General features: G+C 44.0%; 1 long non-coding RNA gene across 1 annotated transcript; it reads right to left on the reverse strand.

The window, feature by feature from the left end:
- Positions 1–12,154: 12,154 nt before the first annotated feature.
- On the reverse strand, positions 12,155–22,578 carry LOC139179986 (uncharacterized). Its single transcript, XR_011564294.1, has 2 exons — positions 22,421–22,578; positions 12,155–13,165 (listed from the first exon to the last, which is right to left on the reverse strand). It is a non-coding gene; the product is annotated as an uncharacterized lncRNA (long non-coding RNA).
- Positions 22,579–23,603: the final 1,025 nt, after the last annotated feature.

A 23,603-nucleotide genomic window follows, 5' to 3' on the forward strand; every position in this document is an offset into this window, starting at 1 on the left:
TATTGGTGTTTTTCTTTCTGGCTTACTTCACTCTGTATAATAGGCTTCAGTTTCATCCTAGTGTGGAGTTTTAGATCTGTTTGTCATGACAGCATCTCCTGGATCAACACAGGGCCTTTGCGCTTGCTGTTCCCTCTGCTTGAAAAGTTTTTACCCAGGTATCTATGCGGTTTTTCACTTCCTTCAGGTCTCTGTTCAAACACCATCTTAACCGAGAGGCTTTCTCGGACGAGGAAAGCAAATCACCTGCCACCGTGGCACTCTCTGCCCAGTTTGCACTGTTTTATCTTACTTCACAGCACATACCGTCATCTGACAGTCTTGGTTCTCTAGCTTGCTGCTCATGCCACGTGTTTTCAGGGCTTGCCGCAGTGCCTGCTGCGGTGTAGTGGCTCCATAAATGTCTGATGAATGAATGAATGAACAGACCAACAGTCTCAAGGACCAATGGGTAAAACAATAAGGTTTTTATTCGTGGGGTGGGGAGAAGAAAGGATGTGGGATGATTCCTTTCGCAGTTTTTAACACTGAGTAAATTATTGTTGTCGTTTTAGTCACTAAGTCACGTCCAACCCTTTGTGATAGCTTGGATTATAGACCACCAGGCTCCTCTGTCCGTGGGATTTTCCAGGCAAGAATATTGGAGCGGGCTGCCATTTCCTTCTCCACGGGATCTTCCCAACCCAGGTATCGAACCCATGTCCCCTGCTTTGCAAGCAGATTCTTTACTGCTGAAGCCACCAGGGAAGCCCGAGTAAGGTATTAATTGATGCCAAAATAAATGCAGACACGATGTATGGAGCCCCTGTTCTCATGGGGGTGTGAGTACAGGTGTCAGCATACTGTGAGGGCTGCTCTGCCACAGAGAGCCCAGGGTGCTCAGCATCTCAGGGGATGGGTATCAAAATTAGGCTGTGGGGTCTGGGAAGCTTGCCAAAGGAGGTGACATGTGGAGGAACTGGCTGTGAGAAGCCAGAAGAAGAGATTCTGGCACAGAGAAGACAGGAGACTTCCCACAGCCTGCGGGGTGTGAGGAGCCCTAAACAGTCTGCTGTGGTGTGAGCTCAGGGGCAGGAGGGAAGTAGCAGTGGGAGAGGGCAGAAAGGCCTGTGGGCCGGCCCATGAACAGACTTGCTTGTTATGCTAAGAAGCTTGAACTATATCCTGAAAGCATGGGATCCACATAAGAGAAGGCCAAGCAGGAGAATGGCATAATCAGGGGTGCATTTTATGAGGCTCCTCCTGGCAGCAGCCTGTAAATGGGCTTGGCAAGGATGTGAGACTGGAGGACAGGTGAGGCAAATACTCAGTGATGCCCTGGGGTGGTCCAGGATCCCAGCTCCTCTCAGCTGGAAGACAACACAGACCACATGGCCTCGCTCTAGCCAATGGGAGCCTGAGAAGCTGTTTCCACTTTCTTCCTCCCTGTGCCAGGTGAGGGGGTGGGTACCATCTGGGTCTAGTTTCCTAAAACCATGGGTTCCAGGGAGAGGCAGTGGCATCTCTGACTCCGTATTGAGCTCTGCATCCTACCTTCCCTCGCCATCCAGCAGGGACCCTGAAGGGATGGTGGACCTTGATGCATTCCTGCCACAAGCCAGCAGCATGAAGGTGCTCGGAGTCTCGGGGTCTGTCTGAACAGAGGATATTTGGGATGCCCCCTGGCACTCAGGTCTGCCATGTCATAACCTAAGTGTTTAGAGTCTTGGCACCTTAGGGATGTCCAGAGAGGAGACATCTAGATGAGGCAACTGCATTTCAGATGCACGGGGTTGGCATTCTCCAGTTAGGAGAGGCCAGGGAAGACAGGGAAAGTCTGCAGTGTGTGAGCTGAACCACTCAATCATGTCTAACTCTTTGTGACCCCTTGGACTGTAGCCCGCAAGGCTCCTCTGTCCATACAATTTTCCAGGCAAGGATATTGGAGCGGGTCGCCATTCCTTCCTCCGGGGGATCTTCCTGACTCAGGGATCAAACCCGTGTCTCCTCCATTGGCGGGTGAACTCTTTACCACTGGGAAAGCCGCCAGAGGGTAGCTCTAACCACCCAAATGTCAGCAACAGCCCTTCAAGACTCTCGGCTTGCTCCCAGGCACTAGGTGGCCTCCACATGACAGCATCCACACAGCAGTAGGGCTCTGGATGTGTTCATTTCCGTCCTCTCCTGAGCTCACCCACACACACACACGCTGCTGTGAAGCACTTGCCAAAGTTTCCAGGAATGGGAGGAGGGTGGATGGGATCTCCCAGCGTTGGAGCTGAGCAGTGGGTGAACTGCAGTGCTCATGGATTCCAGCAACGACTCATGAAAGCTGAGAGAGGGTCAAGTCAGCCCTTGTTCCTCACATGGTTTATGCTGTGAGCAAGCCTTCTGCGTTCGAGGAGCTTGGAGAAGCTGCCAGGCTGTAGGTAGGTGCGTGAGTGAGGTTGGACGCAAAGGAAGCCATGTGGAACATGTGACAAGTGCCTGAAACGGGGTCTTATTGCTCGGGACTGGCTATTACAAGGACTTCCCTGGTGGCTCAGACGGTAGAGCGTCTGTCTAACTCTCTGTGGCTCTTGTTATACAAGGGTGGCATGGGAGTTTGAGTTACACCCTTAGAAGGGCCAACAAGTCATGCAAATGAGTCAAGTGGGCAGATGGCGACTGGTCTCCACTCAAAAGGGGAGCTGCTCTTCATTTCCAGTCACTTGTTGCCATGGGGCCCTGGAGGCCGTCATTGGATCTTTTGATTCTTTAAGAGAAGTGCAAGGTTCAGATTCTCACGGGCTATCTCTTCTGTCACGTTTTCTAGGTTAGGCTGTGGTAACAGGCAGCCCTCAATATATCAGTGGCTTGTAATAGTAAAGGTTCATTTGTTTTCTTTTTGTTTGCTTGTCTTTATTGAACCTGTTACAATAGTGTTATTGTTTTATGTTTTGGTTTTTTGGCAGGGAGCTATGTGACATCTTGGGCTCCCCTAGTGGCTCAGATGGTAAAAAAATAAAATAAAATCCACCTACAGTGTAGGAGACATGGGTTTGATCCCTGGGTGGCGAAGATCCCCTGGAGAAGGGAACGGCTACCCACTCCGGTATTCTTGCCTGGAGAACACCATGGTCAGAGGAGCCTGGTGGGCTACAGTCCATGGAATCACAGAGTCTGATATGACTAAGCGACTAACACTTTCATATGTGCACCCTCTGCATCGGAAGGCAAAGTCTTAACCCCTGGCCTGCCAGGGAAGTCCCATAAAAGTTCATTCCTGTTCTTGTTACTTATCCGCAGAGACGGTTCTGCTCTGCGTTTCCTCTTGTTCAAGGCTTCAGGCTGAAGAGCAGCCCGGGTCCTAGAAGTGCTCCCGGGTAGCAGAGGGAACTTCTGCTTGCACCCTGTCCGCCAAAGCAAGTGTCCTGGCCAAGCCTGAGTGACTGGGAAGAAGGGTGAACGCCCACCCACCTCTACCTCCCATGGGAAGGCATACTGTTCACGTGACCACTAGTGGGAGGGCAGAAGGAAACTGGGACAAGAAACGATCTCCCCCCTCCCCCGTCTCTAACCATCAGCAACTGCATCAAGAGCATCATAAAAGCTGGGCAGAGACAACACAGGGAACCACAGACCACAGATTTGCAATTTCTAATTTATGGGGTCAGATATGGAGTGGATAGTCTTGCTGTCTTCCTGAAACACAGACCCTGGCTCAGAATCCCCTTGATAGTCCTCTCAAAAAGAGAAAAATGGTTACTACGCCTTCACAATAGGAGTGAATCTACACTGGCTCCTAGAACTCACTACTTCCTTTTATAGGTGCTCATAAATTCCCTTTAAACAATTCTTTCATAAATACTACCCAAGATCTAAGTTGCTTATCGTTTGTGGTTCTCAGAATTCAGCTTCTATTTTTTGCATTCAGGACATTTGCCTGGGTCTAGTCTATAGCACCCAGTTTTATTCTCCACAGAACTCAGCAGTGACATTGACAAGACCTCTCAGCATTCAAAGGTTAAATGGTTTCAGGCCAAGAAACTTGGCACCATTTCTAACAGTAAGAAGGTCTTTTAGTTCCCCGTAGTTCTTTCTTTCTCATGAGTGTGTCCTGGCTGAAACTGGAACCTACTGTGTTTTTTGTTTGTTTGTTTGTTTTGAGAACCCTGTGAGTAGAATGTGAGGCAATTGTCATTTAAACCTGCATCCGTTTTGGTGCAGAAAAAGATGGTGAGTTGAATACATCTGATCACACCTGGTGGGTCATTTTGTAATGAACACATGCAAACAAGTACCCTGCGTGTGCTCTTTGGAATAATTATAAAGTCATCATTAATCTGGATATGGTTTTAGGTTTGGATGATTAATGCTTTATTTTGAGAGTGCATTTTGGTATACGATGGAGCCAGAGCTGAGTTGCAATGACCTTACTTTCATAGAAGGGGCAAATATTTCTTAATTCTGTATGAATGCAATGAGTTAGAGTAGTTGCTTATTCTCGCGGAGTTGAGAGGATGTTTTCCCTGAGCAATCATTTGTGAGGGGCTGAGGCCCAGAGGACTGCAAGGGACATTCAGGCAGAAGAGTCCTCTCTCCCCAGAAGAGAACTAAGGATGGCCAAAGCCGTGTAACTGGGGCGGATCATTCCTGTCCTTCACATGGCATTACTGGAGACTGATGTCCTCCCTCCATACCCCTTGGATTATTGTGTTCTGATGGAACCGTTCCACTGGTCACTGCAGGGCAAGATGGTGGGCCTGGTGTGAGGGCTGGCTTTTCCAAGGGAAGAGATGGGCCATCAGCAATCACAGAGGAGAGCAGGTGCTGGGACAGGAAATGAGCACAGGGATGCTGGCTCTTTCTGGGCTTTGGGTGGATTCCAGGCAGAGCAGGCCTGACTCCAGGGCACTTGCAAATGGGCAGTTGCACTGACTCCTGCCAGGAGGCAGGATGGGAGCCACATAAGGAGACAAAGCAACTTGTCCATGGAGCAAAGAGCCTGGCCAGGGGGTGACATGAAGCTGTGTGTCCAAGAACAGAGCCACATCCACCTTGGTGTGGGGTGCCCCTGCTGAGAGAAGGCAGCCTTCTTCACAAAGGTACCACCTACTGACTCACAGGCTCAAGGGCCATGCCCACTGTGGGGTCTCTCTACTGTGGGGAGGGTAGAGGGGATACTTTCTTTCTGTTTCATCAGCTGAACACACCCTTTACTTCCCATGAAAGTATCTTCTATGTGCAAAGCCATGGCCTGCTCATGGCAGAGGCGGGTGGGGGTAGGGTGTATTTTTCTTGTTATTTATACAAAAGAACTCCTAAATCTGGGCCTGAGAACCGTGAAATTAGCAACATCTTTTAACTGTTGTTAGTTTTTCTCCACTTAGTTTTTATATTTTGGAGTGTGTGGTCAAGACTTGCTGAGATTAGAGATTTAATGAGCTCCATCTCTATGTCAGGAACTGTTCTAGACCCTGGGGATCCATAAGTGGGAAAAACAGAACAGACAGAACTCCCTGCTGGTGTGCAGCTCATGTTCTAAAGGAAGGATTGATCAGTCTCAGTCCTGCTGGAAGGCATGTAGGGAATGCTGTGTCCTGCGCTTTGATGGGGAGGCAGAGGGGAGCATGGCATCCCTTGCTGAAGGCTTGCCTGATGGTAGCAGCAGTAGAATGAACTAGCTGTGGCCTGTAGATGGCCAGTCTGTAAGTATCATTAGCAGCAGGCAGAGATTTGGGGTAGTGGACATTTAGATCCAGGCACTCTGGGCATCTCAGAAATATCTGAGGAGCACTCTGCGGGGGCTAAATCCCACTGGGGCATTCAGGTATTTAGTGGGCATATGAAGTCTGCTCATCAAATTCTGTGTGGCTTCATTCCCTCTGCACGTGTGCTCAGCTGCTGAGTCATGTCCAGCTCTTTGTGACCCCATGGAGGTAGCACGCCAGGCTCCTCTGGCCGTGGGATTCTCCAGGCAAGAATACTGGAGCAGGTTGCCATTTCCTTCTCCAGGGCATCTTCCCGACCCAGGGATCAAACCCATGTCTCTTGCTTGGCAGTCATATTCTTTACCAGTGAGCCACCTGGGAATCCCCATCTAACCAGCATTAATTCTGTCTTTTCCAGTCTGGGCATCAGTCTCCTTGGCTGAGAGTTTGGAGGCAAAGTATAAGTTGAGGAGTTCTGCTTTCTTGCCATCATCTGTTAAAAAATAAAATTGGTCCCAAATAGCCTCCTTTTCCTCTTGAGCTGTCTGCTCACTGAGAGCCTCTGCCCACAGAGACCTACCCAACCCTTCTTTAGACATTTCTAAAATCTGCTTTCCCGACAGGTTCAGAGCCCTCATCTGGCCAGGCCTTTGCAAAGGCCGGCTCCTCTCAGGGACCCTGTCGCTTGCACTTCTGCATAGCAGGGTGCCCAGAGTCAGGTGCAGGAGAGCTGTTCTCGTTTCTTCCCTCAAATTAGGAAAGATGAAGCTGTCAGCAGTTCGAGGAGAATGTATCCGACATCCTGTGTCCAGTAGAGCGAGATTCCTGCGCTATCCCTTCCCTATCTTGCCACCGCTGTCCGAAGGCTTGCTCAGGCCTAGGAGCCCCGAGGGCAGTACCACCACATGTGAACAAACAGGCACGAAAGTGACAGCTCAGCAGCAGATGGCCACCAGGTGGGATTCCATGTCAGGCTTTTTGTCTGCAGCTTTGTAACCGCTCACCTCGTCCATACCCACCCAGCTCATCCAGTCCCAGTTTCTGGCCTCTGCTCCTGGATTCCTCCCTCAGACTCTGTCTTACTCTCTAGGTTTGACTCACTCCTGTTACCTGGCTTCTGCCCTTAGCTTGGGCTTGAGGCTGCATCTGTGTACCCTTGATTCGATCCATTTTGTGTCTACTGTATCTCCTGCTCCCAGTGTGTGCCTGGCTGTTTCCTGGCCTGGCTGGCTAGGCTTCCAAGACTTTGATCCTTGCTTCCAGGGAGCTAGACATGCCCTCACTCCCACCCCCTGCCCCAGCCCAGCACGCAGGCTGTGAAGCTTCTTAGGCGCAAGTCTCCATTTCTTCTCTCTGGTTGCACAGCCCAGAGCTCAGCCACCCTTGCACCCCATTCCTCTCCTCTCTTTTCAGTCATTCTCTCTACACTCATGGTTTGTGGGTATCCATGCAGGTGTGCTCATATCTGTCTGACACATTCACCTTTTACTCCCTTTCCTACAAGCACTTTGAAAAGCAGAGCTCTCCCATTGCTTCCATCCCATCCCGCCCTACCCTATCCCATCCCATCCCATCCTCCAAGGTAATGAAACCAGTGTAGTCACATCTGTCTTTCTGGGCTCAGATCTCAAGGTTATCTTTTTCAGTACCCATTCTCTCTACCCTGAGGTACAGACTTCCAAGACTGCAAATTTGATTCTCACTGTTCATTTTTTTCCTGAGAATTATCATACATTTCTTCCATTTCCCTTGTTGTCTCCATGTCTTTTGTTTTATCAGGTTCTATGGTTTTGCTGCCCTAGCTGATGCTTTGTTTAGGATGTCTCTTGTTAAAAAAAAAAAAAAGGCAGACAGAAATTCAATTCCAACAAGCTCAAGCATGAGGAAAATTTATGGACTCATATAACCCAGATGGGAGAGACAGGAATAGTGTTGGGCATCAGCGATGACGAGAGCACAGCCCAGGCCCTCAGGACTCTCTTCCTCCCTCTCGCCTTTGTGCTGCAATGCAGACTTGTTTGTTCAAGGGGCCCTCCACCCAGCAACTCCAGTCTTACATATTCTAGCTTTGCTGTTGGACAGGGCAGGGCTCGCTTCTCAGTTAAGAAAAAAAATCCTTGGAAGCACCAGGTTTGTGTCTTGAGTGACTGGGTCATCCCTGAGACCAAGAACAAAACTGGAAAAGGACTTACAGAACCTCATCTTTAGGAGTGGGAGGGGCAGTTCTAAATAACAGATGACTGGTCCCAGAGAAAAGAAAGGGTAATAGCGGACAAATGACAGATGTCCACTCTAGACCAAGGTTACATACGTCCTGGCTCGGGCCGTCCCATATCAGTTCCCCTTTAAGCTGTCTTCCCAGTATTGCTCTTCTAATCCAGAAGACTAGATGCAATTCTACCTTGGTGTATTAGTCAGGGTTCTTGAGAGAGCAAGTAAGAGAGAGAAAGAGAGGGGGAGGAGGATTTATTTTATATATAAAAATATTTACTATAAGGAATTGATTTATATAATTACGGAGGCTGAGAAGTCCCACAGTCTGTGGTCTACAAGTTGGATACCTAGGAAAGCTGATGGTGTAGGCTGAGTCTGAGCCTGAAGGCCTAAGAACCAGGTGAGATGATTCCAAGGGCGGGAGAAAACTGATATCCCAATTCAACAGTCAAAGCAGACAGAGAGAGAATTCCCACTTCTTTCTGTTCTATTTGGGCCTTCAGTGGATTAGATGAGGCCCACCCGCATTAGGGAAGGCAATCTGCTTTACTAAATTAACTAATTCAAATGCTAGTTTCTCCAAGAAACACCTTCACAGATGTACTCAGAAAGAATGTTTAGCTAAATATCTGGGCACCATGTAGCCCAGTCAAATTGACACTTAAAATTAACCATCAGATTTAGTAACCTGATTGATTAAGGACATTTGGACCCCAGCACCAAAAGGTCTTTGTGGGTGAAATGTGGTGGGAGCATGTATTGGAAATGACAGGGAGTGAGGGTAGAGACAGGAGAAGAAGATCAGATGACATTACAGTTGTCACACCCAGCTCAGCTGGTCTAGACCAAGGCTCCCACATTTTCTCTGGCATAAACCAACTCAAATACATCTTTGCACTTTCATTACAGCAACAAGCAGCACTGGACATGGAAAAAGGTGTTTGGTGCTAGAGCAATGGTTTTCAAAGCTTTAAACACAACAGGACCCACTGTATTTATCTCAAAAGAAGCAGCATGCAGAACCCCAATATACAGAACAGACAAGAGCAGAGTTACCTGGGAACACTGGCTTCCTCAGGACTCAATGAAAAAGCAACTGTAACAGAAGAGACATGTTACAGTCTCTGTAATTTCCTTTGAAATGACTCAGCATTGACAGAGTGACTTGTATGTGTGTGTGATTTAGATTTAATCTGCACCCAAGGATTGCTCTGACTGGGGCATGCATACCCAGGGCTGACTAGCTAATATTTACCCAGAAAGCCATACTTCAGAGGCGAGAACTCTGAGTTCTTCAGTTATCATCATCTCCAGTAATTATCAGCATTTTGACAATTAGTATAATGAATATTAGAAATGCTTTTTGTTGGTGGCATAAGTGATGATCAAGAGAAGAGAATTAGATAAAATACTATAGAGGGTCCCCACATTCTAAGAACAGGATACATGAATCCAGCAAGTGCTTACTTTTCATCCAGGCTCAATTCCTATACAATCATGGGTAGAGATGCTGATTCAGAGGATTCCTGTTTGCCTGACTCCAATGGGATGCTTAGCAGCTTTCAGCCTTTAGAATATTATCATTTGCTTCATACAAGTTTTCCATGAAACGTCCTGTCAGAGCACCTGAAAGGACATAGACTTGGGTCCCCATTAAGATTACAAAACAAGTTTTGTGATGGTCCTTCTGCCTGCCTAATAATGCAAGTTTGTTACACGAAGCAGAACTGAACCTGACTGTTGCCTTTGCTGTGATCTGGTAGCAAAGTGCAAACATCTTTGCCCTTTCATTATAGCAACGAGCAGCATTGGACATGAAGAGAGGTGCTTATTGCTACAGCAATGGTTTTCAGAGCTTTAAACATAACAGGGGAAAAACGAAACATGAAGGGGAAAAGCAAACATCTTCACCCATCTCATGTTGAGTACGACTTTTATGAGGCCTGAGACATACATCTTGAGGGTCTTTTTTGAGAAAAAGCATTAAAAATTATAAATACAAAATTAGGTATAAAAAAATTAGGTATAAAAGTAAATATGTATATGCAATGGGAAAAATCATAATAGATTTTGAATTTTAAAAAGTTAATAAGGGTTACAAAGAATCCAAAAAACATGATATTTTAATTAATTAATATCTAATAGCAGCTTTAGAATTATATTCCTACATTTGGGGGGCTGTATACTGTTTGATGGGCTTCCCTGGTGTCTCAGAGGTAAAAAATCTATCTGCAGTGTGGGAGACCTGGGTTTGATCCCTGGGTTGAGAAGATCCCCTGGAGGAGGGCATGGCAACCCACTCCAGTATTCTTGCAGGGAAATCCCATGGACAGAGGAGCCTGGTGGGCTACATTCCATGAGGTCACAAAGAGTCAGACATAACTGAGCGACTAAGTACATATTCTTTGATAGCCTCTTCATGTGACAATTATTCTGTAATAGTTTCAATAGAGAGAATAAAATAATTTAGTTCTTCCTCTAACTTGTTGATCAAAATGTTTTGTTTTTATTGTTTAAATGCACCAATACACAACTTCAGTGGATATGTTCACTATAGCTCTCACACAGGACTTGTGCCCTGTAAATAAGGAATTCTGATCAGTTTGATTTGGCATAATTTCTTCAGAAAAGAAAAATTCATGAAATGTTTATAATTGTATATACTGTATATAGAGCATATTCTTAACAAAATTTCTCTTATTGTTGATGAGGACTGAATGCTCCAATCACAACTTTATATGTTTTGTTCGGGAGAATCTTCATAGATTATCTTTTGGCTTTGCACAGTTAAAACCTTGTATCTCTCCCTCTCTCATGTCCATACTCAATGCCATAGAACCTGTTCTATTGCAGTAGGCTCTCTGGTTTGCATCTTCCCATGATGTCAGTGGGTAAGTTTGCCCAGTGGATAGTAAGACTATCCCTGCACAGGACAAATAGGAATAAGTTAACTATATCTGGAACTGTTTGCAAACCACACTAATACATCCCACTAAACCTAAACTAAACCAATTCAACTTTCCTTAGCTACATCCCCCTAACGCCCTTAAATACACCTGATAAAAGGAGAGATTTGCTGGGGGAAAATCCATAAAGGAAAGAGAGAGTTCCTTAACTGATTGTGGTTCAAATATATGTCGTTCGCAAAATGTATTAAAACATTCATCAAGTAAACAGGTTGTTAGGGACCGTCCCATCATCTTGGAAGAGGCCCATTAATTGAAAGATCTTATATTTAGCTTCATTTCTTTCATAGTACATTGACTCTGCACCAAACTATTGAGGGTAACTAATATTTACTCAATTCAGGACAGCCAAATTGGCTTAGGTGGCTTTGCAACAACGGGAATAAATGGAAGACAGACTTCTTTCATTTATAAGCTCTTGCTTATAAACATCAGCAAAACAGTCACATATAAAATAAATGCCAAAAACTTTTTACAGAACTCCATGGCCATGCTGCTGCTGCTGCTGCTGCTAAGTCGCTTCAGTCATATAATGTAATCTACTAGAAACTATTTACAAACTATGACAAAGGATTCGTGAATAAAGAGGGGTGGATAGATTAACCACTGGAGGTTTTCTGGAAAGGATGAATTTTAAGATAGCCTTTGTAACAGGTGAGACACAAAAATGAGAGGGGAAGGTACATTCTAGGAAGGCATAAAAGATCCAAATACACTGAAGAACATCAAATTGTGTAAAGGAAATAGTTTAGGATTGTCTGGAACAGAGTGTTCATGAAAGAGAGCATAAAAACTAAATTTTAAAGAACTGTTTCTGGTCATAGTGAAGAAAGTGGTACACAGCCAGTCCACCAAGTGTAAAGAATTAGGGAACTACACAAAAAATATGAAAGGATTCTTTTCAAATGTTGAACATCAGGTGTTTCAGGACCAGCATTCCTGAGAGAAGAGAATTGAGTGAGGTGAACTCTACCATAACCTTGGCTTTTTATTTTTATACCGTTTCTGGACCAGGATGCAGGAAGGGGGGATCCACACAGCGTATGGAAGTCTCACTGAGCTGAAGAGTCAGAGATTAGAGTTTGGTAAGGTTGGGACAGCTGGAGGCTGTGACGTGCTCCAGAGTAGAAGAGCAACATGGAGAAAGTGCCTCAGAAATCTGCAGAAGATCCCTGTGAATCTTTGGCTGAATAATAAGATGCATATGTTTGAGGTTAAACTCCACAAACCTAGGTAAATAATAACTAACAAAGAAAGATAAACTATGAGGAATTATAAGCTAAACAGCTACCAGAGCTCACACAGGGTTGGAAGATATTTTATTATAGTTCAGACGAGACAAAATGAAAAGACCTTGTTGAATACCTGAAGCATTCAGGTGAAATTCCAAAAATAGTACATCTTACGAGTAGGATTAAACTAGTCCTAGAGCAAAAGCTACCCTAGGTCCTAACTTAAAAAGCTTCAGTTCAGTTGCTCAGTCGTGTCTCTTTGCAACCCCATGGACTGCAGCACGCCAAGCCTCCCTGTCCATCACCAACTCCGGAGCTTACTCAAACTCATGTCCACCGAGTTGGTGATGCCATCCAACCATCTCATCCTCTGTCGTCCCCTTCTTCTCTCACTTGCAATCTTTCCCAGCACCAGGGTCTTTTCAAATGAGTCAGTTCTTTGCATCAGATGGCCAAAGTATTGGAATTTCAGCTTCAGCATCAGTCCTCCCAATGAATATTCAGGACAGATTTCCTTTAGGATGGACTGGTTGGATCTCCTTGAAGTCCAAGGGACTCTCAAGAGTCTTCTCCAATACCACAGTTCAAAAGCATCAATTCTTCAGTGCTCAGCTTTCTTTATAGTCCAACTCTCACATCCATACATGACTACTGGAAAAACTACAGGTTTGACTAGATGGACCTTTGTTGGAAAGTAATATCTCTGCTTTTTAATATGCTGTCTAGGTTGGTCATAACTTTTCTTCCAAGGAGTAAGTGTCTTTTAATTTCATGGCTGCAGTCACCATCTGCAGTGATTTTGGAGCCCAAGAAAATAAAGTTTCTCACTGTTTCCATTGTTTCCTCATCTATTTGCCATGAAGTGATGAGACTAGATGCTATGATCTTAGTTTTCTGAATCTTGAGTTTTAAGCCAACTTTTCACTCTTCTCTTTCACTTTCATCAAGAGGCTCTTCAGTTTTTCTTTGCTTTCTGCCATAAGGGTGGTATCATCTGCATATCAGAGGTTATTGATATTTCTCCTGGCAATCTCCTTTCCAGCCTGTGCTTCATCCAGCCCAGCATTTCTCATGATGTACTCTGCATATAAGTTAAAGAAGCAGTTAAATAAAAAGCTTGAGAGGGATCAAACTGATCTGAAATTAAATGAACTTCTTATCAGAATAAAACTCAACACTCTTTAAAAGAATACAAGAAAATGTAACAATGTAACATTTACAATAGTCAGCATCTAATCAATTACTGCTGCTGCTGCTACTGCTGCTAAGTCGCTTCAGTTGTGTCCGACTCTGTGCGACCCGATAGAGGGCAGCCCACCAGGCTCCGCCTTCCCTGGGATTCTCCAGGCAAGAACACTGGAGTGGGTTGCCATTTCCTTCTCCAATGCATGAAAATGAAAAGTGAAAGTGAAGTCAGTCAGTCCTGTTCAACTCTTAGTAACCCCATGGACTGCAGCCTACCAGGCTCCTCCATCCATGGGATTTTCCAGGCAAGAGTACTAGAGTGAGGTGCCATTGCCTTCTCCAGGTCAATTACTAGACATGACCAAAACAAGAAAATATAACCTATGATGAAGGGGGAAATCAGTCAACAGAAGCAGATCTCAAAATCACAAAAATGGAATTAATAAACAAGGACTTTAATCACTGTAAATATGTCTAGGGAATTAAGGGAGAACATGAACATAATGAAGAGATAGCTGGAAATTATAAAATATAAATAAATAAATCTTCTAGAGCTTATTAAAAAATAAAACCCAACACCTGAAATAAAAAACGCACTAGGCAGGCTTAACATGAGATTGCACATTTCAGAAGAATGTATCAGTTAACTTGAAGAAAGTAAATAGAAAACATCCAAGTTAAAGCACATAGAGGGGAAAAACCGAAAAAACCAAATGAACAGAGCTTCAGTAACCTATAACACAAAATTCCCAGAAGGAAGAGATATAAGTGGCAATATAGGGGGAAAAAAAAAAAAAAACTTTAAGAAAAAAAGACTGTGATCTTCCAAATTTAGTTTAAAAAATATAGACTTACAGATCTAAAATGTTCAATGAAACCTGAACAGAATAAACTCAGTTAAAACCACACAGGAAAGGGGAAAGGAAAATAAGTAGTTTTCTGCATTATATGTAAAGTGATAAAGTATTTAAAGGTAAACTATGATATATAAAAGATGTAATCTGTGAACCTTTTTTTGAGCAAACTGAAAAAAAAAAAGTTATGGCTAATAAAATAGTAGAAATAAACTGAAACACTAAAAAGTTTTCAGTCCAAAAGAAAAAAAGAAATAGAAGGGAAAAAAGTAATAGATGGAACAAATAAATCATTAACTGACAACAGCCCAATAATTATATGAAATATAAATACACCAAAATAATATATTAAATGGCAAATATTGTCATACAGGTAGACATACTGGGTAGAGAAGCAAGGCCCAACTATATGTTTTTTAAAAGACTTTTTCTTTTACTATTAAGATACATATAAGGGATAGAAAAAGATGAGTCAGGCAAATACTAATTTTAAGAAAGTTGGAGTGGCTACTTTGATATCACAAAATATCCACACAGGAGAAAACATGACAAAATATTTACAGAGACAAAGAGAAATATTTCATCATGATAAAAGGGTCAGCTCATCTAGAAGATAAATGATATTCAATGTGTACGCAACAACATGCAGGATGAAAATATTGATAGGACTAAATGGAGAAATACACAAACACAAAAATGTATTTGGAGGTTTCAACACTCCTTTCCCAGTAATTTACACAACAAGGAAACAGAAGATGAGTCCAGATATAAAGGACTTGAACAACATTATCAGCTTATTGAGCCTAACTGATATTTGTAGGACACTCTACACAGCAACTGCAAAATACTCATTCTTTTCAAATATACAGAGTATATTTATCTTGGAGTTCACAGAAGACCACATATTAGGCCATAAAACATGTTTCAATAAGTTCAAAAATATCCATGTTATACAGAGTATATTCTCTGACCAGGCCACATTGGAATTAAATTAGAAATCAATAACCAAAAATTATCTGCAAAATCCACAAATATTGCAACTGAAACAACACAGTTCAAAATAACCTATGCATCAGATTAGAATGTATTTGGTGAAATTAGAACATGATAGTTATATTTAATAGGCATATAGCTCCAGATTTCAAAATACATGGGATACAGCTAAAGAAGTGCTTAAAAGAAAATTTGTAACTGTAATGCCTACATTAGAAAAAAAAGACGGTCAGTGATCTAAGCTTCTACCTTATGAAATTAAAATAAAGAGCAAATTAGGGACTTCCCCTGGTGGTCCATTGCTTAAGACTGTGCTTCCACTGCAGGGGGCACTGGCTCATTCCCTGGTAGGGGAACTAAGATGCCACATGCCATGCAGCGTGGTCCAAAAAAAAAGAGTAAATTAAAACTCAGAAGAATGGAAATTATAAAAATAATAAAGGAAATAAATGCAATAGAAAATAGGCAAAGAATAAAGAAAACTGAAAAATCCAAAAATGATTCCATGAAAAAAAAAAGCAGTGAAATAAGAAAGCTTCTGGGAGACTGATCAAGGTGGAGAAAAAGCAAAAAACACAAAGCAAGTATCAGTGCTGAAAGAAAGGGCACCACTACAAACCTTACAGACACATAAAAAACAAGAGAATATTATGAACAACTTTATGCCAATAAATTTGATAAATTAGTTGAAATGGACAGTTTCTTCAAAAACACAAATAACGAAAACTGACACAAGAAGAAACAGGAAATCCAGGTGGTCCTACATATACTAAAGAGACTGGATTCATAATTTAAATCTTCTGATAATATAAACTCCAGGCCTAGATGGATTAAACAAGGAAGCATCAAGGGAAGAAATAGTACCATTCTTAAACAACATCTTTCAGAGAAAAAAGGAGGAGGAAACACTCTCCAACTCATTTTACAAGGTCACCATTGCTCTGATACCAAAACTGGACAATGACATTAATAGAAAATTACACATCAGTTAATTAAAAATAAATAAAATACATATAATTAAAAAAAAAGAAAACTGCAGATCAACATCCCTCATGAACATAGATTTTAAAATCCTTAAAATATTAGCAAATCAAATCCAGGAATATAATTTAAAGGATAATACATTATGACTGAATGGGTTAATTTAGCATTTGAAAATCAATACAATCATTTAAATCAATGTAGAAAACTCATGTGATGAAATTCAATGTCCAGTAGCAGTTAAAAACAAACTTCAGCAAAAAAAAAAAAAAAAAAAAACTACCTCAGTCTAATAAAGGAATCTATGAAAAATCTGAGCAAACATGACAATTTAACATTGAAAGACTCATTACTTCCTCACTAATAATAAGATCAAGGCAAAATGTTTACTCTCTCCCTTCTTCTCAACATCGTATTGGTGTCCCAGCCCAAAGAGCTCATGAAAGAATAAACAAAAAGTCTTACAGACTGAGAAGACAAAAGTTAAACTTTTATTCACAGAGGACATAACTGTGTACCTAAAAATACTAACAAATCTACAAAATCCTTCCTACATTAATAAGTGAGTTTATAAGGTTGCAGAATACAAGATCAGTATACAAAATAAATTGAACGTATTTCTGTATACTAGCAACAAATGTGGAACAGGAAATTTCAAGTGGAATTTGCAGTAGCACCAAAAAGGTAAGATACTTAAGAATGAATTTAACCAAACATGTATGTGACCTGTACACTAAAAACTACAAAAAAGAAAAAAGAAAACCCTCAGCAACAGTGGAGGCAAAAACACCAAAAGGCAGGCTCTGGGTCCCCCACCTGGCCCCCACAACTACTTCAAAGGAACTCGGTGCTGTGTGATCCTAGGATCAGGGAAAACTTGGGGGAGGAGGCGGTGGCTCTCGGTGTTAATACCTGTGAATCCTCCCAACTCCCCAAAGCCTAGCCCTGGCGAGGCCAAGGCAGCTCAGCACTGCCCTGGAGCTCAAGGCCCCTTGCCTCTGTGCTCTTTGAAGTCCATGGCAGAGCTGGCATCCTTCAGTTCCCATGTTGCCTATGATGCACCCAACAGAGCAAGACATCATTCTGAGCAGCACCATGGCAGTTCCATGGCTGTTGCTGGGTGTGTGTCCACCAGGGTTTGCAGCCCTCACCAAACACAGCTCAATCAGCAGGCCATAGAAGAACCCACCTGGCACCACATGTCCCACCCTTGAGACTCTGAGCCCATCTCACAGTCTTTGCAACCCCATGGACTGTAGCCCACCAGGCTCATCTGTCCATGGAATTCTCCAGGCAAGAATATGGAGTGGGTTGTCATTCCCTTCTCCAGGCAATCTTCCCAAATCAGGGATCGAACCCGGATCCCACCACTTTGCAGGGAGATTCTTTACTATCTGAGCCACCAGGGAAGCCTCTTTCCCCAGAAGCCCCTGACAGAATCCCCTAGCACCAGCAGATGCTGCCCCGGCACTTGAACACTGTAGAGTTCTACCAGTGCCTGTGAACGGAGATGCTCTACTTCATCCTCTTCTATCCAGAGGGCCCTAAGGTGTAGTACCTGGCAGCCAAAGTCCTAAAAAAGCAGTTGTGGAAGTTCCACACCAAATACACAATATGGTTCCAGATGCACTAGGAGCCCAAAGCCATCACTGTTGAGTTTGGGCAGGACACCTGTATCTGCTGATAGTCCAGCTAGGAGAAATGGGCTCTACAGAAGAAGGAGGGTTTTACCTTTGAGTACACTGGTCCCTCCTTCCACCCCACCCCTCTCCCTGGCATGCTGATTCTTCTGCCCAGGTGAGGGCCCTGGCCTGGAAAAATGAGAGGAGGTCCCGGGCCATGGGAGTCCCCCTCCCTTAGAAAGCAGGGAAGGGGCCCGAGGTTTTCCCATCCTGATGCCGCAGGAGCAAGAGCTCTCCTCAGTGAGGGACATTTTTCTGGTAGACCTATTTTCATTTTGGAAAACATTTATAAATAAAAAATTTATGAGAGAAAAACAAAAATACTCCATGCCTGTGAATTAGAAGGCTCAATATTATTAAGCTGTCATTTCTCTTTAAATTGAATCAATACAATCCCAAACAAAATATGAACAGATTTTTAAATAGAAATTGTCATGCTAAACCTAAAATTTATACAGAAATGCAAAACTAAATTGTATAGTAGCCAAAACAATTTTGGAAAAGAGATTCAAAGTTGGAGGACTGAAACTACCTGAGTTCAAGGCTTGTTTTAAAGCTACTGTAATCAAGACATATTGTATATGGCTACTTTCTTACTATAACGGCAAAGTTGAATAGCTGTGACAGGGACCATATGGTTCACAAATCCTAAGATGTTTACTATCTATCCTTGTACAGAGTTTTCTGACCCTTGTGATGCTGCTGCTCCTAAGACGCTTCAGTCATGTCCGACTCTGTGCGACCCCATAGACAGCAGCCCACCAGGCTCCCCTGTCCCTGGGATTCTCCAGGCAAGAATACTGGAGTGGGTTGCTGGTTCCTTCTCCAATGCATGCATGCATGCTAAGTCGCTTCAGTCGTGTCCGAATTTGTGCGACCCCACAGACAGCAGCCCACCAGGCTCCTCTGTCCATGGGATTCTCCAGGCAAGAATACTGGAGTGGGTTGCCATTTCCTTCTCCAAGATCCTTATGATAGATAATGTTTATATATAAGACATACTCTTATATACAATTCCTGGTCCAATAGATATCATTCCACCAATTTCTCTGTATATTTCTTTTATAGTGCATTAGAATGCAGGTTGGTTAGAATAATTTTAGAAATAATCTTTAATCCCATCTAATATATTGAAGAATATAAATTGTTTGTAAATTATGATACTTTGTAATTAACAATATATTGTTTGCAATATCCCTTACAGTTGCTCACAAAGCTGTGGCTGAAAATGCTCTTAGCAGGATGAAAATAATTGCACATTAAATGTGTATAGTATGTAAATATGCAAATTAGGCATAGTACTATTAGGCCTGTTTTTTTTTTTAATATTTGTTTTAATTTATTTATTTGACTGCGCTGGGTCTTAGTTGCAGCATGCAGGATCCGCTTCCCTGAGCAGGGATTGAAACCCACTCCCCCTGCATTGGAGGAACAGAGTTTTCACCATTGGGCCACCAGGGAAGTCCCTAGGCCTGCTCTATAAATGAGCAGCATTTGCAATTGTTGGAGCCTGCTCTAGGTGATTAGGAAAAGCAGACCAATGAGACAGTGGGATGAATGGGTGCCAATTGGAGATGGACTGGATATAGGTAGGAAACACAGGGACTGAGAAAAATAAGGTTGTGTGTTATTGTGAGTCTGAGCTTTTAGATGTAGTTGCTTTCGACCTCATGGGACAATTGTGAAGAAATATTTATTTAGTGGTCAAGAGCAGAAAGGCTCTGTGATCAATTTGCAATTGCTTAAAGCAATGTGTTTCAGTTTCATGAACTTTGCCAGGTCATCCTGCTGGAATGTAGATTGATTCAGTAGTTTTGGGACAAGTCCCAAGTTTCTGTAGTTCTAAGAAGTTTCCAGGAGATTCTGATATGGCTGGTTCAAGGAGCAAGCTTTGAGTAGCTAGTAGAAATTTATGTGTAGATTTCTTCTGGAAGATAAGGGGAAGGTTGAGACAGGGAGTGATTTTTATGCGTGGAAGGAAGGACTCTATGGTCTCTTCTAGGGCAAGACTGTAAAGGGCCTTCAGTCTTAAGAAAATCTTAATGCAGAGAAGAGGAGGATCCAGGGCAACCAGGGAGAAAAAAAAAATAGAGCTATAAGGGAGGAAATAAAGAAGAATCAGGAGGATTTAATTGCATTAAGGCATAAGTGGCTTAAGTATTCCTATGGAATACTGAGCTTCAAGTAGGCGGTTAGTGGAATTCCAGTATATAATTCATTCATCACATTATCTTCCCTGGTCTTTTTTCCAGTCCTCTCTTGGCTGTAGTAATGTTGATGGATTGTCTGTCAAAAGCTTATCCATTCCTTTTGCTACAAAGGCCTCTCCTTATCAATATGAGACCCATAAGAACTGCCATGTTTTTATATGACCCCATGCCCCTCCCTACAATTCACTGGTCCAGGCATGAACACTGGATCCCAGTTGGGTCAGTCATAGGGCTTCCCTGAGATAACTTTGGCTTCCCAAGTGGTGCTAGTGATAGAAAACCCACCTGCCAATGCAAGAGACATAAGAGGTGCAGGTTCAGTCCCTGGGTGGGGAAGATCCCCTGGAGAAGGGCATGGGAACCCACTCCAGTATTCTTGCCTGGAGAACCCCATGGACAGAGGAGCCTGGCGGGTTACCGTCCATGGGGTCGCAAAGAGTTGGACACAACTGAAAGGATGTAGCACGCATGCACGAGATAACTTGAAACGGGACTTGATCGTGGCAAAAGTAATTTCGTACAGAATTGTTTTTATTGTGGTAAAGGTGTTAGGTACAGAATCTGCTAGTTGTTGCCAGCCGTGTTAGAGCCAGCACAGAGGAAAATTAAAGACAGGTGAGAGAACAGAGCTCTGGCAGTGTTCCAGCTCTTCCAACTATTCCCAAACCCAGCTACATCCCCTTTCATTCCCCATGATTTGGTTATTTAACACTCCCTTCTGTGACCCTGAAAATTCCCCTCTTGCTTAAGTGAGTTTGAGTCACTTTCAGCAGAACTCTGACTAATAGCCAGCAAACCTTTTCCCAACACGTTTCCTCATGTACATCGCTTCCCTGGGGCCTCTGCACCCCGTTGACTGAAGCCTTCCCCAGGTGCTTCCCCAGCGTGGCACCAGGCCAGAACCAGCTTCAGGACGAGGACCATAAACCCCAGCACTGGTCTGGATGGACGTGAATGTGTCACTGAACACCAGTGTACCAAATCCATGTGTTCATGGCAACAGCCGAAAAGAGCCACAAAAGTCTAATCCTCAGCTCACTGGGCATCTCCTGGCTGATTGTTAAGACCCTGGGGCAGAGCTTAATGTGCATGACTATTTGCGATGCACGATTTCCATTTTGCTCACTTCGACTAAATTAAATTCATTTTGGAATTCTCGGAGTTACTGCTTGTTGATTTTTCCCCACTCCCACTTCATATTCTAGGTACATGTGTGCTTAGTCCCTCAGTCATGTCCAGCTCTTTGTGACCCCATGGGCTGTAGCCTGCCAGGCTCCTCTGTCCATGGGATTTTTCAGGCGAGAATACTGGAGTGGGTTGTCATTTCCTCCTCCAGGGGACCTTGCCAACCCAAGGATTGAACCTACGTCTCCTGTGTCTCCATTGCAGGCGGATTTTTTTTAACCTGCTAAACCACTGAAGAAGCCCATTTAGGTACATTTCCCCCAAAACTGAAAGCCACCCCCATCTCTAGGTTCCTCAGCGCCTCAGATCCCTGGAGAGTTTCTATCCCTTGGCAGTTTGTTAGGGCTTCTGGAATGAGTTATCTCCTTCACTGCTGGGAAATTAAACACACACTCACACACACACAAAATAAAACCTGGTATTCTACAAAAAGGCAAAGAATTTCCCACTCCCTCTACCATCTCCAACACACACACACACACACACACACACACACACACACCCAGGCCTGGCTGAGGGCAAGAAACCCATCTCCCACCACCCTTCCACAGGCAAAAACGCTGGCATTCGTAAGCTGTCACTCCAAGGAAGACAGCAGCTGTGTTATTCTATGATTTATAGAACAGATTTGCATTTCCTTGCCTTTGAAGCTTGCCTATAATCTGCCACATAAATATTTGAAAGACAGGATGGTGGAAACAGACCTAAGCAGCTTAATCGAACGCTTGGCAGGTAGAGGACTTAGGTTGGTGTTCATTTCCAACGCCCCCACTGCCCCAGGGCCTCTTGGTGTGTGTGTACAAAATTGAAATTCAGTGTTTAAACCCAATCCTACAGTCAAAAATCCCACTTGAAGGAAAAGCCGGAAGAATGCCATTGGAAAACAGGTTTCATTTCGTGTCTGGTCTCTTGGGCCAAAAGCCCATTTGGCTTCCTGAAACTCTGCTCCAAGGAACAGGGGGCAAGGAGTAGGAGCTTCAGCCACTCCAGAAGGCCCACTGGTGGAAATGGGGTGATCTGAGCCCCAGCCTTCCCTGCAACAGCCCTGAAGCCAGGTTAGAGGCACAGCTATCTACAGAAAGGTGGGAGAGATCCCTACGCCAACACTGCCTCATGGCATGGAGCTGGCACACCCAGCAGCAGCCTTGTCCTGCCTCCACTTGTGGGAAGAGCAGCTGGGCCTGCCCTGCCATGAGGGGGAAGCCCGTGAGCCCATGGGAGACACAGAAAGCAGCTGTATGTTTACCGTGCCCCTGTCTGTTCATGCCCAGTCCTCATGTCCGCAGGGCGATGTGGCCATGGAAGTCTCTGCTACACAGTTTGGGCAGACTCCTCGGGTGGGTCCCTCGTCACAGTCACGGTGGCTTCCCCTCACTTCACAGGCGGAGCCCACGCCTGAGCCTATTGTCCTGTGGCCTCAGCAGCTGTGCCTCTGACCTGGGAGGGACTGCAAGTCTGGGCAGGAGAGGCTTTGGGAAGCCGGAGTTGTTGCCAATGATCTGTTTCCAGCCACCGGGGAGAGCCAGGTTGGGTTCCAGGAAGAACATTTGATCAGCCATTAGGCACAGACCTTGCTTCAGCCGCACAGTCACCTCATGCCTGCCTCAGAGCCTCTGCACTTGCAGTCTCTCTCCCTGGATGGACTACTTCTCCTCCTGACTTTCCCCTGACCTGTGCTCCCTGTTCCGTCAGATGTCACTTTCTCAGAGAGGCCTTCCTGACCACCCAGGCTACTGTAACCCTTGTTGTCTCTCTGCTCTGCCACCCTCTTTATTTCTTTGTTGACACTCCCAACAATCTGTAATTCTCCTGTTTATCTGTTGACATGTTCACTGTCCTGTTCCCCACTGGAATGGTAGCGCTCTTCAGGGAGAGGTCTTTTGTTTCTTGTTCACAGCCATTCATAGCTTCCAGCACCATTCCTGGTACATGGTAGGCACTTAACACGTTTCTGTTGAATGAATAAAAGAATGGATGGACGCCTCTGCAGCAGCTCTGTGGTCGCTTATCCACAATAACCTTGCCCCTGTGCTTCTCCCTTTTTCACAGAACCTCAGTGTTGTTTGACAGGCTTTGCTGCTCACTAACATGAGTTATGAGCTGTTATGGTGTCCCTTAACCCATGCCAGTAATTGGCTTCAGAAGGATAACTGACAAAATTTTGACGAGAAACTTGAGCAGAAGTCTATTAGGTGAGGGCCAGAGGCTCTGAAAAAGGTTTTTGCTTCATTAAAAAAGAGCAGCAGATCCTGTTGTTTGATCTAAATACCATGCCTTCTGCAGCTGAAGGTCCAGGGTCCTCCATGGCATTACTGAAGAATAATACTTCTGTTCTGGGGCAAAATAAAAGTTCTCATTTTTAAGTCATTGTAAGCAGCATCTTTTGTTACTCGGTGCCAAAGGCTTTTGAGCCGTGGAGACTATGGCGT

This window comes from Bos indicus, chromosome 3 (genome assembly GCF_029378745.1).
Source record: "Bos indicus isolate NIAB-ARS_2022 breed Sahiwal x Tharparkar chromosome 3, NIAB-ARS_B.indTharparkar_mat_pri_1.0, whole genome shotgun sequence".
NCBI classification, from domain to species: Eukaryota; Metazoa; Chordata; class Mammalia; order Artiodactyla; family Bovidae; genus Bos; species Bos indicus.